The sequence below is a fragment of the Myotis yumanensis genome, unplaced genomic scaffold, assembly GCF_028538775.1.
Source record: "Myotis yumanensis isolate MYYU_CA2020_CCGP unplaced genomic scaffold, mMyoYum1.0.hap1 SCAF_2, whole genome shotgun sequence".
In the NCBI taxonomy this organism is placed as follows: Eukaryota; Metazoa; Chordata; class Mammalia; order Chiroptera; family Vespertilionidae; genus Myotis; species Myotis yumanensis.
This window is the reverse complement of record NW_027223753.1, coordinates 158,259,167-158,276,981: the sequence shown is the minus strand read 5'-3', so window position 1 is coordinate 158,276,981 and position 17,815 is coordinate 158,259,167. Positions and strand designations below refer to the sequence as shown.

General features: G+C 42.9%; 1 long non-coding RNA gene and 1 pseudogene across 2 annotated transcripts in view; one reads left to right on the top strand and one right to left on the bottom strand.

The window, feature by feature from the left end:
• Positions 1-17,815, top strand: part of LOC139002174 (uncharacterized) — a 123,879-nt gene that overhangs the window by 36,843 nt on the left and 69,221 nt on the right. The window lies entirely within an intron of this gene.
• On the bottom strand, positions 14,145-14,501 carry LOC139002172 (transmembrane protein 230 pseudogene; annotated as a pseudogene).

The window sequence follows — 17,815 nt, the reverse complement described above, 5'->3', positions numbered from 1 at the left end:
GCAGGAGGCAGCTGATTGATGTTTCTCTCTCATCGATGTTTCTAACTCTCTATCTCTCTCCCTTCCTCTCTGTGAAAAATCAATAAAATATATTAAAAAAAAAAAAAAAAAAGAAGGAATTCTTACCATTTGCAACAGCATGGATGGAACCGGAGAGCATAATGCTAAGCGAAATAAGCCAGTCAGAAAAAGATAAATATCACATAATCTCACTCATATGTGGGATATAATGATCAACATAAACTGATGAACAAGAATAGATCCAGAGACAAGGTGGCACTGAGCAGACTGTCCAACCTCGGGGAGAAGGCAGGGGAGGGGAGGGGAGGGGAGGAGGGTTAGAGATCAACCAAAGGATTTGTATGCATGCATATTAGCATGACCAATGGACACAGATACTGGGGCGGTTGGGGGCTTGCCCTTGGGGGTGGAAGTGGTGGCGGGGCGGGGGGGGGGGGGGGGGGTAATCGGAAAAAATGAACATATAATACTTTAAACAATAAAAAAAGTCTATTACTCATGTTCTTCGGTTCTATCATTAGAAATACATTTTGAGTCTCAAAATATATTTAAAGTTGATTTTTATCCATCATTTAGTTGGCAAATATCTAACAAAACTGCATGATTTTATTCAGATGTTAAATACCATGGTTTTAAAATATTCCGGAGTTTGTAGCTCTGCAATTAAACTGAAAAAATACAACCTTAAGTTTGTTCCTGTTTTTCTAAGTACATTAAGATCATCAATAACTATTGCTGTTTCTTGAAGTTTTTTTTTTAACTCTCAAAGGAACTTTCTACTTCATCCTATCAAGTTTTACTACAAGGTTTTAATGTGCCTTCAGCATTCTTTGCATTCTTTTTGTTCCCTTGCTTCTTTTTTTGAACAGAAGACATTTTTTAAAAATAATTTTTTTAATAAATAACTTTTTGTTATGAGTAGTGTTTGGATGTTTTGTAACTTCTAGTTTTTTAAAGATCTCTGTGAAGCTTTCAACTTTATGATGATGTGATGACATGAGGAAGCAGAGTTAGGTCATGAGATACAGAGTCCTTAGAAGGAAAGAACTACACACCTGTGATCTCGCAGATAGCTTCCAAGTTACTTACATTAGTATCCAATAAAGGTTCTCTGTCTACAGAAGGTGAACACATATTTGACAATTAACTCAATGTGCAGGTATTGTCCTCTTCTATCTCAGGGTCTGTCTCCCCACCCCGCCCCCCCCCCCCCCCCCCCCCACACACACACATAGAAAATAATTGGACACACTTTTGACAGCTTAATGACTCTTTATTCCTGAGTAGCCAATAAGTACTCTGAGCTACAATGCCTCACTGATTCTTCCTTTCAAGATCCCATTACCTGTGTATAGCCTGATTCCAAAAGGAGTCTTCATTAAAGATAACATGTGGTGGACAAATGAAACAGTAGTCTTAAGAATTTTAAATGCCCTAGCAATAGCTACCACTTATTGAGTACCTAATATTGAGCATTCTTGTAGGTGCATTTACAGATATTATTACTAATCCTTGGATATTCCTTATTATTTCCCTTCTGTAGATAAGGAACAATTGAAGCTCTGAAAGGTTAAGTGATTCATTGAAAGTCATAGAGCCAGGAAGTGCCCAAACCAGAATTTGTGGGCAAATCTGGCTCCAATGCTCAGGCAAACACTAACGCATTACACCATGTTGCACATAATGCCTCTCCATTCTAAGGCTTGAAATGGTGGCAGAATGGATTGATTTGGGATAAGTCTAGAACTTGGGGAACAGGAGAACTTTCAGGATCATCCAGAAACCTAGGAAGATCCAGGTGAATTTGCAAAGGAGCAGCCACCTGGGTTGGGGGAATCTGGGGACAGGAAGCCAGTCAGATGTACTGTCAGTAAGCAACAGAGCCCTGTGACAAATACAATCTTCTTACAAGTGCTTAGTCATTTTATTGATTGATTGTTTGTGGTTACCTTGCCTACAAATGAAGGTTGCTAAAAGCTTTTTGTGTATTTACTTGTTTTAAACATTTGATTACTCAAGAAAGTTAATTGGGTTCCTCTCTGCATTCACTTTGCAGAAGGGAACAGCAGAACATGTGGTGATAGAATGGTGGGGAAAACAACTTGTCCCTCTGTGATTTTTCCTCTCTTATATCCATGAAGAATTCCTTTTAAAAAACAAACTGTAGTACACTTCTTACACATAAAAATGTGCTTGGTCATCCTGGTAGCATTGGGATTGTACAGTTTATTTGACAGTATTTGCGAATCTTTTTTTTTTTCTTCATTAGAATTGCATTCCTTCTTAGAATTATACTGGTTTCATCAATCTGCTATAGGGGAAACAAACAAAAACATAAATAATTAGCCAGTTTGTACATAAATGACAACCTAGAGCATGTACCAAAATAGGGTTGGGTCTCCACAGAGTTAAATGTAAACAAATGTCTAGTCCTACAGGCTCATTTCATTGCCAAGTTAAAGCAGCTGATTATGCAATAATACCAGATAAACAGAACTTCAGTGACAATTTGTATAAGCAAGGGAAATATGCTAATGTTGTTGAAATATAGTTTAGTATTCTCATTCATGTGTTTAAAATCACTTATCAGTGATGATTTTTCAACTTCTTTATAGATCAGAAAAAGTCATATTTTATTACTTTATATTTATTTATTTATTTATTTAAAAATAAATCTTTATTGTTCAGATTATTACAGTTGTTTCTCTTCCCCCCCCCATAGCTCCCCTCCACCCAGTTCCCACCACACCCCATGCCCTTACTACTGTCCTCGTCCTTAGGTATACGATTTCTGTCCAATCTCTTCCCACACCACTCACAACCCCTTCCCCCCGAGAATTGTCATTCTGCTCCCTTTCTATTCCCTGATTCTATTACATTCACCAGTTTATTCTTTTCATTGGATTTTTTATTCACTCGATTTTTAGATTCACTTGTTGATAGATATGTATTTGTTGTCACTTTGTTTTTCATAATTTTTTATCTTTACCTTTTTCTTCTTCCTCCTCTTAGAGAATACCCTTCAGCATTTCATATAATCCTGGTTTGGTGGTGATGAACTCCTTTAGCTTTTTCTTGTCTGTGAAGCTCTTTATCTGACCTTTAATTCTGAATGATAGCTTTGCTTGGTAGAGTAATCTTGGTTGTAGGTCCTTGCTATTCATCACTTTGAATATTTCTTGCCACTCCCTTCTGGCCTGCATAGTTTCTGTTGAGAAATCAGCTGACAGTCTTATGGGTACTCCCTTGTAGGTAACTAACTGTTTTTCTCTTGCTGCTTTTAAGATTCTCTCTTTGTCTTTTGCCCTTGGCATTTTAATTATGATGTGTCTTGGTGTGGTCCTCTTTGGATTCCTCTTGTTTGGGGTTCTCTGCGCTTCCTGGACTTGTAAGTCTATTTCTTTCACCAGGTAGGGGAAGTTTTCTGTCATTATTTCTTCAAATAGGCTTTCAATATCTTGCTCTCGCTCTTCTTCTGGCACTCCCATAATTCGGATGTTGGTTCGCTTGAAGTTGTCCCAGAGGCTCCTTACATTATCTTCATTTTTTTTTTTCTTTTTTCTTTTTTCTTTCCCAGTTGGGTGTTTTTTGCTTCTTCGTATTTCAAATCTTTGACTTGATTCTTGCACTCCTCTAGTCTGCTGTTGGATCTCTGTATATTATTCTTTATTTCAGTCAGTGTATACTCAATTTCTGCTTGGTCCTTTTTCATATCCTTGAGGGTCTCACTAAATTTCTCAGAGGTTTCTAGAAGATTCTTGAGTCACCTTATAACCATAGTTTTGAACTCTATATCCAATATTTTGCTTTCATTCATTTCTTTCATTTGTGATTTGTTTCTCTGTCACCACATTTTGGGTGCTTCCCTGTGTTTGTTTCTATGTACTGGGTAGCTGCTAAGTCTCCTTGAGTTGATAGAGTGGCCTTGTGTGCTAGGTGTCCTATAGGGCCCAGTGTCTCAGCCTCCCCAGTCACCTGAGGTGGACGCTCTTGGTGTACCCCTTTGTGGGCTGTGTGCACAGTCTTGTTGTAGTTAACCCTTGATTGCTGTTGGTATCACTGGGAGGAATTTACCTCCATGCCAACTGGCTGTGATGACCAGCTGTGTCTAAACTGGAAGATCTGTTGTGCAGGAGACACCCTTATGTGGCAGGACTTGCTTCAGTGGGGCTTTGGTGCTCACTGAGTTTGCCCCTTGAGTATGTCTCTTATGGATGTGAAGAGTTGTAATCTGGTATGGTCACACTCTGACCACTGGATACACTGGCTCTTGGATCTCCAAGGATGTGCAAGGTCAGCCACTGCCTGAGGCCACCCAGCAGGAGCTACAGAGACATCTTCAGATTTCTCCTCTTTGTATGGGGTTTGGAAGTGCCCAGATGAGGCCCAGCTATGAAGCAAGGCAGGCTGCTGCTGCCGGGCCTTGGGCCTTCTTTTGGAAGCTCTGGGACTCTCTGACCCAGCTGCAGTTTTACAGGTTCTAGGCAGAGAAAGACAGGCCATTCATATGCAAAAGCCACTGTGCACTGCTTGGGTGGGGTTGTAAATTGGGTGGGGCGGGGTCTCTGAGAATCACCAGGGTGGAGCAAACAGCAATGGCTGCCAGTCAGCCCTGCACCGGAGAGGTCCCCGGGTCTCTGTGTCCTGTGCCCCTCGTGCGGGAACAATAATCGCTATGAGCACCTCTGAGAGAAAGCCGCCCTCACATTCCTGTCCCAATGCCAGACAGTCCAGTTTTTCCCAGTATGTGTCTGGGTCCCCCAGAGTCTCGCCCAGAACTGGTGTTCAGAGCAAGCAGGAGTTTATATCTCCCTCCCAATTAAAAGAGCAGCACATCCAAGTGCCAGCACTTTCCACACCTCCGCACCTCTTACCAATCTCAATGCGCTTTCTTCACCTCTCTAGTTGTGGAACTTCCACTCAGCCAGCTTTCCTGTTGTTGTGGGTGGTCATTGTTCTGCCTTTTAGTTGTAATTTCGATGTGGTTGTGAGAGGCAAGTATAGGTGTTTACCTTTGCCACCATCTTGGTTCTCTAGGTAATTGTTTTAAGGCCAAGATGATAACATTTAAAAACCCTAAGGTATAATTTAGTATCTTTCTCTCTGATCCTTATTGCAATTATATCAGTTCACCCTGAATTTTGGATTAATCAAAAGCCCCTATAGTTGGTTTATTCTCAGCATCTAGGTTTCCTTGGCACCAAGCCTCCTACTCAGCATAGGACGTCTCATATAAAGCCATTTCTTTCTAGATTTATAAGATCATTAAAGGAAAGAACCTTGTTTTTGTCAAGCTCCCTGTTCTCAGAGTCTTTCTTTTTTTTTACTCCACAGAGCAGAAGAAAGAGAGAGAGGAGGCTTCAGGTGACATGAAGCCCTAAATGCCACCACCCCCCCAGACTCTTGCTCCCCAATACTTTTGTACGTCACCTCCTTTTATTCTTCCCTAACCCTCCAGTTTTTCTTACTTGGACTTGTACTGAATATGTATCCCGTATCTTACCCCTTACTAAGTCACATCCATTATCCAATGTGATTCCTGAAACCATCCTGGTAGGAGATAGAGGAGGTGTCCCATCCCCTGTTCATAGACGAGGAATTTAAATTCAGAAATGACTTTCCAATATGTCACCACTAAGGAAAGTACAAAGTCAGAACCTGTGGCCACAAACAAGTGCTCTTTCTTCTGCTTATTGTATTAGCCAGGTTGCAGTGAGGAGACAGAATCTACATAATCATTTAAACAAGGCAAGTTTAATATAAAGAATTATTAATGGCAACAGAGAGTTAGTTGCTAATGGATAAAGAGAACTCCAAAGGGAAGGCAGACATAGGGAGTAGTCACTACTTCTTGGGCCGGGGCAGAGCACCTAAGGAAGCAATCCTGCCCCAAGGTGGAGGGCCAGACCTTGTTGGGGAGGATTGACTAGAGCCCACTGAATGGTGGGACGATTTGGGTGTTGCACACTGGGGCTGAAGGGCAGAAAACTCTGCTGGGGTCAGAGAGGACACCAGTGAGACTCCTGGGAAACTGCCGACTGAGGTGCCAGTGAAAGATGGCCTGTAAGTCAATGGACACAGGGCAGGAGCAAGAAGGAAAAGCATACCAGAACCAGGAAGAGGGGCCCCTGCCTGCTGCAGTGCCCTCTATTGGCAAGGATAATATTGCAGGAGCTGACAAATTTAAAATGTTACAGCATCCAGCTCCAGCACCACAAAGCTGGGCAAAGAGAGGCGCTGGGAGACAATGAACCGACAACTGGCTACACTTAGCAATCGAAGTGTGAGTGGTGTTTGATAAGAGAAGCAGACTTTTGAAAGGCAATTTGTAGATGCTCATTTCTTTGGAATTTGAGTAATGGAAGAAGGTATTTCATTTTGCATGATGACACCATGAAGTGTCATAAGAGGGTAAAGACCTTGGGAATTGTAGAATGGGTTAGCCCTGAGGGAGAGATGGGGAGAGTGCATGAGGAGGGATGCACAGAGAGCTTTCAACTGTGCTCAAGCAGTAAGGGGGCCCCTGGGTGTTTGTTGCATTATTCTAGTCTATACCTCTTTGACTGTCTGAAATATTTCATGGCAAAGATAAATGTATACAATAATTAAGTATAAATACAAATTTTGGACACAATGAGACAAAGATTCAGAATTGCTTCTTAGAACTGGTTAATATTCTTTATCACTTTCTTAATATCTTTTGTAGTTTTTATTCCTGGATTGCTCCTTAAAACTGTTTTTTCTCAATGTTCTGTCCTGAGTCCTTCTTTCCACTTGCTCTCCACTTTCTCTGCATGATTTTCAGCTCATTCCAGAACTTCCTTCTTTACATGAATAATATCCAAATGTTATATTTCTCACCTGGATAGGGTCCGAGCTATAGCCTGTTCTCTAAACTATTTCTGGGACATCTCAGTTTGGATGGGCCCCAGGTACCTGAAATTATGTGTGTCCAGGCTGAACTCTTTCCACTACATCTGCCCCTCTTTTCTCTCCTACATTGGCAGCTAGCATCACTGTCTACTTAATTGCTCAAACAAGAAATCCAGGCACTGTCCTTAATGGATCTCTCATTCTCCAAATCCAATCGCCAAGTTCTATCAAGTTCACTTTTTAGTGTTTCTTAAATTGATTTGTTTTTTTTATTCATACTATGCATTTTCTGGCTGTGACCACCACAAGCCCTCACCTAGGTCACCCACACTGCTCCCTCTGCCTCCTTCCTGCTCTCCTCATACCCAGTGTCCACACTAGAGTCAGACAAAACCAGATTATGGGGCCGGATGATCTGGAAACTACCTGGGATGCTTCTTTAAAATACTCATTTGCATTATATTTATCAATTTTGTCTAGAAGTGAGATCACAAATACATGGACTTCTCACTGTCACCCCTCCTCCTATGCTCATGGTAGATATCACTAATGGATTACTGCATCCCCCCCTCCCCCCGCTCTCTTCTGAGGTCTGATTAGAATCTTTCTCAACACAGTCCTCTAAACCAGTTGTTCTTCTTTTTTTATATATATATTTTTTTTATTGATTTTTTACAGAGAGAAAGGGAGAAAGATAGAGAGTCAGAAACATCGATGAGAGAGAAACATCAACCAGCTGCCTCCTGCACACCTCCCACTGGGGATGTGCCCGCAACCAAGGTACATGCCCTTGACTGGGATCGAACCTGGGACCTTTCAGTCCACAGACCGACGCTCTCTCCACTGAGCCAAACCGGTCTTGGCAGCCAGTTGTTCTTAAACACTGGTGTGCATCAGAAGCACCTGGAGGACCTTTAAAAAACAGAGATTATCTCAGAGTTTCTGATGTAGTAGATCTAAGGGAAGGACCAATAATTTGCATTTCTAACGAATTCCTAGGTAACGCTAATGTTGGTGGTGGGGTGGGGAGGGGGGAGGACCGTACTCTGAGAAACCCTGTTTCTGTCATTACCATAACCAATCACGGTTGGCTCATAAGATGGAACCTATTTGCTATCTCTTAGTAGGATACTTTATTTCCATGGGTCTTCAGAAAACAGGTAATAGCCATCAAAAGCAGATAAGAACCCTTAACAATTCCTTTCACAGGTACCCTACAAACACTCCCCTCCCTCTAGTTTCTCCGTCCAAGATACTTCTGCTCGGTATCATGTATTTTTCATCACAGATCCTTTGTCTTGGACTTAGTTCCACCTTTTTGAACTATGCCTTTGGACCTAAAGTGGTGAATTATCAAGTTGATTTCCAATCTCACCTTTGATCAAAAGAAAGCAAGTAAATAGGGTTCCTGTTTACTTTAGAAAATAATTTGGATGAGAATCACAAGGTTCCCTAATGGAGAGAGTGAGGGGGACAGTACAAACAGGATCTGTATTGACCAAGAAATGTTTTGCTGGGCTTTGCTTCTGTCTTATCAAGCATTCAATGTGGGAGACAACTTAAATGGTTAAAACTTAGACTACTAAATGTGTCACTCTTGGGTGGGGGAAGGAAATGAGGGGGAACACTTGAAGTGAGAAGGGAATACTAAAGAAGCAATTAATGTCTTCTCTCTAATAAGCTGCAAATAGATAGTTGAAGGCTTTTAACACTGCTCTCAAGCACAGATGTGCCTTGAGTATACACCCACACTGATGCATGTTCACAAAGACTGATTTTTTTCTTAGAAAAAAAGCTATATCCAACACACAGTTAAACACAGGACTAATACCTACTGAGTGCCCATTTTGTGTCAGATTGCTAAATAGACACAATTCAACTTGAGGCCAGACATTAATGATAAGCAATCTCTTAAACTGATGTAAACATCTATTGAATACAATTTAAAAATCACTGCACTGTTATAATTTAACTAGTGTCCTGGTGCACAGATTTGTGCACATTGAAAGGGAATTAATTACAAGAATTAATATTTTAATATCACTATTTGCCCTTTCTCTGTAATAGAAGTGTCAACCAAATTCATGATTGACAATGACAGATCGAAACACACGCATGCGATTGGTGCCAGCAAGAGCTTTATATGTATCATGCATGCGCGAGTCAACTTAGCCATATATATATGATAAACTTGCTTAATTAGACCTGCTTTTTTATTTAGTTAAACTTTTTCCAGCCCAGTGAAGCACCCCAACTTCTCTTTCAGGTAATTGTCAGCAACACAGCAATAAATATCAACACAAAGCAGATTATTATTGTAGATCACGCAGGGAGAACAAAGGGTAAAATATTTAACTTAGCAGTGTTTGACTATATTCTGCACAGTGAGAAAACCTGAAGCCATTTTCAAGTTCCATAATTTCTTACTTCTTTTCAGTCAGGTCAAGTTTCTAAACTTTCTAAATTTCTGTTGTCTTGCTAATGAAAAGAAAATAGGATTCTACTGAGTCTCCTATGTACCTACTCCAGGACTTCTGTGAGGATCAAATGAGATAAGGCACGGGAAAACGATTCACAAACATTTGGTTAAACTGTAAAATGCTTGCACTTGGCTATAAAGCAAGTCAGGTTCCTGGGCTGAAGAAACTCCAAGGAGGCTGGTTGCTAAAAAGAGGAAGCCAGGCGTTGCTATGTGATGTCATTACCTGGTGCCCACAGCCACTGTTTCCGGGCTGGGCTGTTGGATGCATTTGGTGCCACGGGGTCTTGGCAGCATTACCTACAATTTGGTGGGGTGTCTCTCTGGGGTGGTGGTGGGGCCTGTGTCCCACTTGGGAGAAGCCAAGTGTTTGTTGGTGCCAGGTCCGTGGTGTTGTTTATTTTTAAATGGCCAGTGTGCATCATGGCAGCTCCTGCGTTGAGCGTCTGCCCCCTGGTGGTCAGTGTGCATCATAGCTACCAGCCAGACAGACATTTAGCCTTTTATATATATACTAGTGGCCCGGTGCATGAAATTCGTGCATATTAAAAGGGAATTAATTAGAGGAATTATTATTTTTTTATGTTTTATTGATTTTTTACAGAGAGGAAGGGAGAGGGATAGAGAGTTAGAAACATCAATGAGAGAGAAACATCAATCAGCTGCCTCCTGCACACCCCCCACAGGGGATGTGCCCACAACCAAGGTGCATGCCCTTGATGGAATCGATCCTGGGACCCTTCAGTCCACAGGCCGATGCTCTATCCACTGAGCCAAACTGGTTAGGGCAGAGAGGAATTATTTTAATATTGCTATTTGCCCTTTCTCTATAATAGAAGTTTCTGGCTGGCCCCACCCCCATTGGGCAATACCAAGACCCAGCCGGCCCCACCCCCATCAAGCCCCGCTGGGCAGGGGACACAGCCTCCCGTCCTGGCGCCGGGGCAGGGGGTGCAGCCTCAGCTCAGGTCCCCTGGCCCTGGCTCATGCCATGCGGCCTCACCCAGACCCTCCATGCTGCAAGACCTCAGACCCACTGCACTGCGGGACCCATCAATGTACCTCCCGGTGACTGGTCATTTGGTCATTATGGATGAAAATAAGGTCATGCATTTAAGCATGCACATTCATTTTCAATGCCTGATTTATCTATGTTCTCTAAATTGTAAAATAAATAAAATCTTCAGCCAGATAACATCATAATGCCAAGTTCTTTATATAATGACACATACCATTCTTTCCACTCAGTATGCGCCATTTGAATGGATTAAATGTCTGTGACTCATATGGAAGGTACTGCTGCTTCCTGTTAATAGAAGAGGCATTAGCTCATTACCTAACGCCATAAAATGGTTTAAATGGCATATACTGACTTGAAGAACAGAAGAAAAAATAACAAAACAAAACAAAAAACAATAATCAGTGCTGTGGACAGCAGAATCCTCTCCCTTTCCCTTTGTTTTTTTCTGCTTTTCCCATGAACCTATTTGTGCTCTGCCTCAAAATCAACACAGAAGACAAAATCAGATGCTGTAATATGCATTTTATAGTGCCATTTGAGTACAAAGAGGTGTTTTTCAATCTTTACTTTTTTTAATCAATGCAGCTCAAACTTGCTCCCAATGTTCCAGGAGCCAGGCCAACGTGGCTGTGCAGACACACCTTTGCTAGGTGCTGTCAGGCTTCAGGGCTGGGGCAGGGAACATGCCAGGTGTTGCTGGAAATGAATCAGCTCTCCTCTCTACATAGCAGGAGTCTTTTCATTATAAAATGCAAAGCAGCAGCCATTTTCCATTACCCCCATCCCCAGCCCTCCTCGCCCAGGGGTGTAGGAAGGAGCTGGGAGGATATTTACTCTCAGCTCTTTGATTTCTCTTATTTAACGGAGCCCAGTGACAGCTGCTTCTCTGAGTGCAATGCCAGCTGGCTCAGGGCTAACCGCACCTGGAAGGCAAGCGGCAGAGCTGACCAGGGGCTTTGACCAAGCCCGAGCACGCAGGTCACAGCAACTTCAGCAGGCCGGCTGCTCCTAAAAACTCTAGGCCCCTCCCAGCTCTGCACCGCAACTCCCTTCTCTCCCCCTTTCACCCACAGGTGCCACCGGCGTGGTGTGCCCCAAGGCTTGGTGTGCAGATGCCGGGGTTGCAGGTTCAAGATGCTCTGCCTCCTCCTGGCACTGTGAGCCATAAGCACCAGCAGGGACCTTTCCACTTGGTCTTGGTCTTTGGTCACTGCTGAGGTTTTCTGGATTCTCTAGGCCAAGGACAGCCAGGACTTTTGCCTCTGACCAACACCATGCCTGCAGCCTGCCTGGGATACCCCCAGCCCCGGGAAAGCAAGGGGACATGGCTGGCCTGGGTGAGGGGCCATGGGGGGGTGGAGGGGTTGGCTAGCCACCCCACCTCAATTGGGGTGGAAGAGGCTGGTCAGGGGTGGGGCCGGGGGAGAGGCTGGGCAAGGCAGCCATCTTGTGATGACATTATGGTGTGAGGGTCAATTTGCATATTACCTCTTTATTTTATATAGAGATAGAGATAGAGATAGAGATATACTTGAGTAGCCAAGTCTCACACAGGGTGTAATGCAAAGATGACTCGATAGCATTCAACAAATATCTATTGAGTACTGAGTTGATAAATATCAGTGCACAAGGCAAAAAAGAAATATCCTCCCATTATGGAGCTTATATTCAAACTTGGGGAGACAAACAATAAGCAAGAAATGTACTAAACAAATTGCATGGTATGATAGCAGGTGATGGGTGAAATGGAGTAAAGAAAACAAACAAAAAAGCAGGGCATGGTAGATCAGGAGTTCTGGGCATTCAGCGTGAGTTGCAGTTTTAAATAGGTCAGGGGTAGATCTCCGTGAGAGCACAACATGCGGGCCAGGTTTGAAGGAGGAGCTCCAGCATTGGTAACCTCCTCAGGTAACTTCTACTTTCTCTGCATTTTGTATGGTATGCCTGGCTAACTTTACTGATGGCACCAGTGAGTCTCTGCTGGCACAGAATGCATGTGGGCTCACCATAGATCTCTGGACAGGAGGACAGGACAGATGATTTAAACACTTACAAGCTCCAGGAAGAAACACGTATGGTGTTTATCTACGTGAAGCACTTTTTACTTCCCCATCCAGACCTTTAGGTTGCAAGCTACTGTTTCTTTAAAATGTTGACTTTTGCTGAGTTGTTATATTCTTTGCATTTTATTATTATCTTATATACAAAAACCCTAATATGCAAATCGACTGAATGGCAGAACGACCAGTTGCTATGACATGCACTGACCACCAGGGGGAAGACGCTCAATGCAGGAGCTGCCCACTGGTGGTCAGTGCACACCCACAGGGGGAGTGCTGCTCAGCCAGAAGCCCAGCTCACGGCCAGTGAGCACAGTGGCGATGGCAGGAGCCTCTCCCACCTCCACTGCAGGTAGGTGGTAAGGAGCGAGGGGTCCCAGACTGCGAGAAGGCACAGGCCAGGCTGAGGGACAGCCCCTGCCCTGTGCACAAAATTTTGTGCACCAGGCCTCTAGTAAATAATAAAAGCAAGAGTTAAATTATTGGGTATCAAGCTAAATATCAAGCTCATCACTCTATACATTATCTCATTTAATTCTCCCAATAATTTCATGAGGTAGGGAGTTTGCCATTGAACAGTGCAGGGTTAGGGGCACCAACCCCCCATGCAGTTTAAAATTCATATATAACTCTTGACTACTTAAAAACATAACTACTACTAGCTTACTGTTGACCAGAAGCCTTATCAATAATATAAATAGCTAGTTAGCAAATATTTTGTATTGATATTATGTTCTTTTTTTAGATTTTCACATTTTAATTTCTTTTGAACATAAGTCACTTTTTGCAACCTAGGAAATAGAATCAAATTAAGGCAGTCTAGTCCCCTAGGGATTGAGGCTAAATCTTGTGATCTTCAACAGAATGACATTATACTAGTAATACAAGGTGCTCACAATGGGGTTATAAACTCTAAAGAACAACCACTTATCTACATTTTTCCTTAGAAAACAGCCAAATGTCCAGTCCTTAAAGACATGATATACAGAACATCTTAATCTATAAAGGATAGAACTACCCAAATTATATAGTGCCCAACTGATTGGTGAACCAGATCAGGGTTGGCCAAAGAGTGGCGAACAGAGAAAGTGTTTACATTTTGAAAATTTGCTCTGAAGTTTAAAAAATTCCTGGTTGTTCTTAGTAAGAAAGCAAGTAAAAAATATTACAGATGCATTCACACCAATAATTGATTTTGCCAAGGTCTTCCATTAGAACATGAAGTTAATGGATAGGAGATAAGATACTTAGATATTTTCAAAATAAATTACTTAATAATAAGAAATGTGACATACTGCATTCTTCCATTTGCCACAAGAACAAACTGATGATAAAGACTATTTAAAACAAATGCTCAGCTCTAAAATAGGTGGTGGCAGCAACACTTTCCACTATAGAATAACTACCCACTTTTTTCCAATTAACATTGCTATTCTTCCACGATACAAGTTCATGTGCAAAAACTTGTCAAGTTTTTGTCAGGGCCAGGAGATGAAAAACGGAGCATGCCCTAATTAGCTAATTGTAAGCTCAGTTAACATCTTTAGGATGGACCCATAAAACCTGGCCAATGTTTTGTTAAACATCTGCAAACTGTAGAATTCCTTAGTCCTTAGCCATCATTTCTGCTCAGTATCTTAAAGCTGAGTTCAGTCCCATCTGACTCTGCTCCTCAGGGCTGAGGTGGGTGCTAATCATCAAAGTCTGGAACATCATTGTAGGAGTAACCTTGGTAGCCTTTGGATGCAGTATAGGCGATGTGCAGGTGGTAAATCCTGGCAGGAACACCAGGATGCCAATGAATAAGACTGGACCCTTGTGGTCGCCCTCCCCTTTGCTGATATAGCCCACCAGCAGGAGAGAGCATATGATAAACAGAAAGGCACCAATCAAAACCAACACTGTAGCAAGTGCAGTGGTCATACATGAGCTCTCAGGAGAGCTTTCTTAAACCGAAGGGAAATGTAGCCATCATCTGTATTGGAGAGCACTGAGTATTTCCCTTACGACTGGAGATTCCAGTAGGCAGATTGGTATGAGATGGCATTGCAACACACGGACACAGCTATAGTCGGAGAGCCATGCCAAGTCACCTGCACACCAACAGCTCGCTCATGGTTGGCAACAGAGATGCTCATGACACTATATACTATATTCTTACAATAAAGTATGCTAGAGAAAAGAAAATGTTATTAAGGAAAATACATTTATAGTATTATTGAAAATAATCTGTGTAGAAGAGGACTCGTGCAATTCAAACCCATGTTGTTGGCCAATTGTACTTCATTTTATGGATGAGAAAACTGAGGCTTAGTGAAGTTAAATAACTTACTTAATATCACACAGATGGTAAGTGTCAGAGTCTGGATTCAAGTCTGTCTGATTCCAGAGTCGTTAGCCTCTATTTAGTAATTAAATTTAATACTGAATTTAATGTATCCCTCAATATAAACTTTAAAATGTATGCTAAAAATCATGTAGGTTGATGGTTTTTTTATGGTATTGCTTTAGCCATCAGGTAATTCACCCTCACAAAGAATGTGCATTTGTTCTTACAATGCTTCTGATTGATCTAGTGTTGTGGTTTTCCGAACTCAATTTAGCAGTAGACTCTTTTACTAAACAAAATCTCACAATAGAAGACTGAATCAGCCACAGTCCTAGCATGGAAGATTCAAACACCGATGGGAAACTCAAAAAGTGTGAGTGAGCCCTAACTGGTTTGGCTCAGTGGATAGAGCGTCGACCTGCGGACTGAAGGGTCCCAGATTTGATTCCCATCAAGGGCATGTACCTTGGTTGTGGGCACATCCTCAGTAGGCAGTGTGCAGGAGGCAGCTGAATTGATGTTTCTGTCTCATCAATGTTTCTAACTCTCTATCCCTCTCCCTTTCTCTCTAAAAAATCAATAAAATATTTTTTTTTTTTTTTAAAAAGTGTGAGTGAAGGGGGTTTAATGAAGGGACTAGTTACAAAAGTTGGGTAGGGTAAAGGGACAACTGCAAAGGAAGGAAAAGCATCACAGGGCTAGCCACAGTGGGATGGCATGGATCCTTTGGCCTGGAGGGTCAACAGAGTGGGCAGAGTGGTTACCAGAGCCAGGCAAGAACTGTGGCTATAAGAGGGGCCATCAGATAGGAGATGTGGACTTTGATAACAGAATGTAGCCATTAACAAGCCACAGCCTAGAAAGGGTCAGTGGAATAAATACTTCTGCTTCTTTCTCCTTCTGCCCTCAATCTACTGATACTCCTGTCATTGGCTGAGCCCAATGGAAAGCTAGAGGGCAAGAGAACCCAAAAGATGCAGTCCACAAAAGTCATCTTTTTGGGGGCAAAGAGCAAGACGCAGAAGGGCACAGAAAGGACTTAAACAGGCAAACAGAATAGCCAGCACAGAACCAAATATACACAACTCAAAAGCAGAGAGTTTCTCTTGTTGAATTGGGGTGGGAGGGTTCAGAGGCTCCAGCTCGCCTCTCTCTACACTCACAGCAATCTCTGGGTCACCTTTGTCAAACCCTAGTGCTCTGGTCTAGTCCTTATGTTACAAATATCTTGGTCACCATCAACCACAGGTCTATGTGCTTTACAAAATCAATATGCATGTAGGTAAGATCACCTGGATGCAATAGGACAATGAGAGGCATCAGACATGTTGCTGGTTCAAGGTCCCAGGCCCAGGAAAGAATAGTCTGATTGCACACATAACCATACCAAGGGTCCCCTGAACATGAATGAAATGCCTATAGGATGTATAGGGCAGCTGAGGACCCTCATTTACCCCTGGACAGGCATTGGGTTTGTAGGCTAAGGGGCTTCACCTATGTGAATCCTCCCAAAGGCTTCACAATTAAGCTTGATTGTCCATCAGGTTAGAGAGAGGACTTTGTGTGCAAATACTTTGAAAGCTGCAATTATTCACAAGAACAAATAAGGAAACGGATGAGAGGGGAGAAAGGGGTAAATATACAGGATAGTTGGGAAAAGAGTTATGTAGACAAAGAACCAATTAATCTGAAAAGTGACCACAGAGTGCCCATCCCTAACAAAGTACAAAATCCAATGCTGTTACTATCAGCTGAGAAGCAATACCCTCCAAATGTGCTCTGAAGTCTGAATCACAGCCTGGCCTTCTTGTCGGGGCTGCTGCAGGTCCATCTGTCATTGGGCAGAGCTGCTGAGCACACCCTCTGCTGCTATGCAGAGAAGTCTGACCGGGGAGCCAAAACTAGGATGGAGATGGGGTTGGGGAGGAGAGGCACCTGCACACAGGGGCCAGACAGCCAGGTAATCTGTCACTGGTGCTGCCACTCAAGCTCTTGGTTCATTGGAGAGAGAGTTGTTTGGGGGGTGGGGAGATGAGGGATGTTTTAATCTCAGTAGCTAGCGTGGCCTTCCCAGGGAACAAAAATAAGCTGAACAGCAGAGAAAGACACAGCTGTTCTCTGCATTCTGAGGAGTCTCCAAATCTCTTTTTATTACATGTTGGTGCAGCTGCCCAGCCAGAAGAGCACAAGTTAATTCTGTGACAGGTGAAGGTAGAGGACAAGGTGCTATGAGATGCAGCCTATATCTATCCTGTATCCCCTTCCATGCTACTGCCTAGGCCCTGCCTCTTCACTGCATGTCTCTCCTCCAGGTTGGCGAGTTTTCAACTACTAACAAAACATTTGCCACACATGAGCTAGAACAAATCATTTTATATCTGTTATCACATCTTGTCTTCAAAGCAGTACTATGAGGGAGGTACTATTGCCATGTGTCTATTCAGATGGGAAATTATTACTTGAAGAGGTCAAGCAACTCAGTAAATAAAAGGCAGGCTGGAGTTTGAGCACCCAGCACCCTGATTTCAGTATCTGTGCACTTAACCACTAGACCATCCTATCTTGTCCTTATATGGTTATGGCTTTGCTTCTTCTGTTCTCTGAGCCAGCCTGGCCTCCATGTTTCTGACCTTGGACTGGTCACTTAATTGTTGATTTCCAGTTATTTCCTCTGTCACAGGTGCTGAAAGGGGAGGTCAGATCCCCCTCGCCTGGCTTTTCTCTCCTCCTCATGAGAGTCAGTTGAGGCCCATCCTGGGGGAAAGGCGGTCAGCGAGGGGAAAGCACACAGACCTCTCCCTCAGAGGGCCACACCTCATCGGCTTAGAATCCCACGTTCAGACCCTAGTTTTAGATGCAGAACCCTGCCTAGAAATGTTCCACTGAATCCAGAAAGCCTCCCCAAACCCTCTTATAAGGGGAAGGAAGCTGAGCTATTGGCCTGAATCTATGGCTATGCCCATAAAAAGTGATGCTCATGGCAAAACTGAGTCAGAGAGAAGAGGAAAATGAGCCACACCTCACCAAGTACT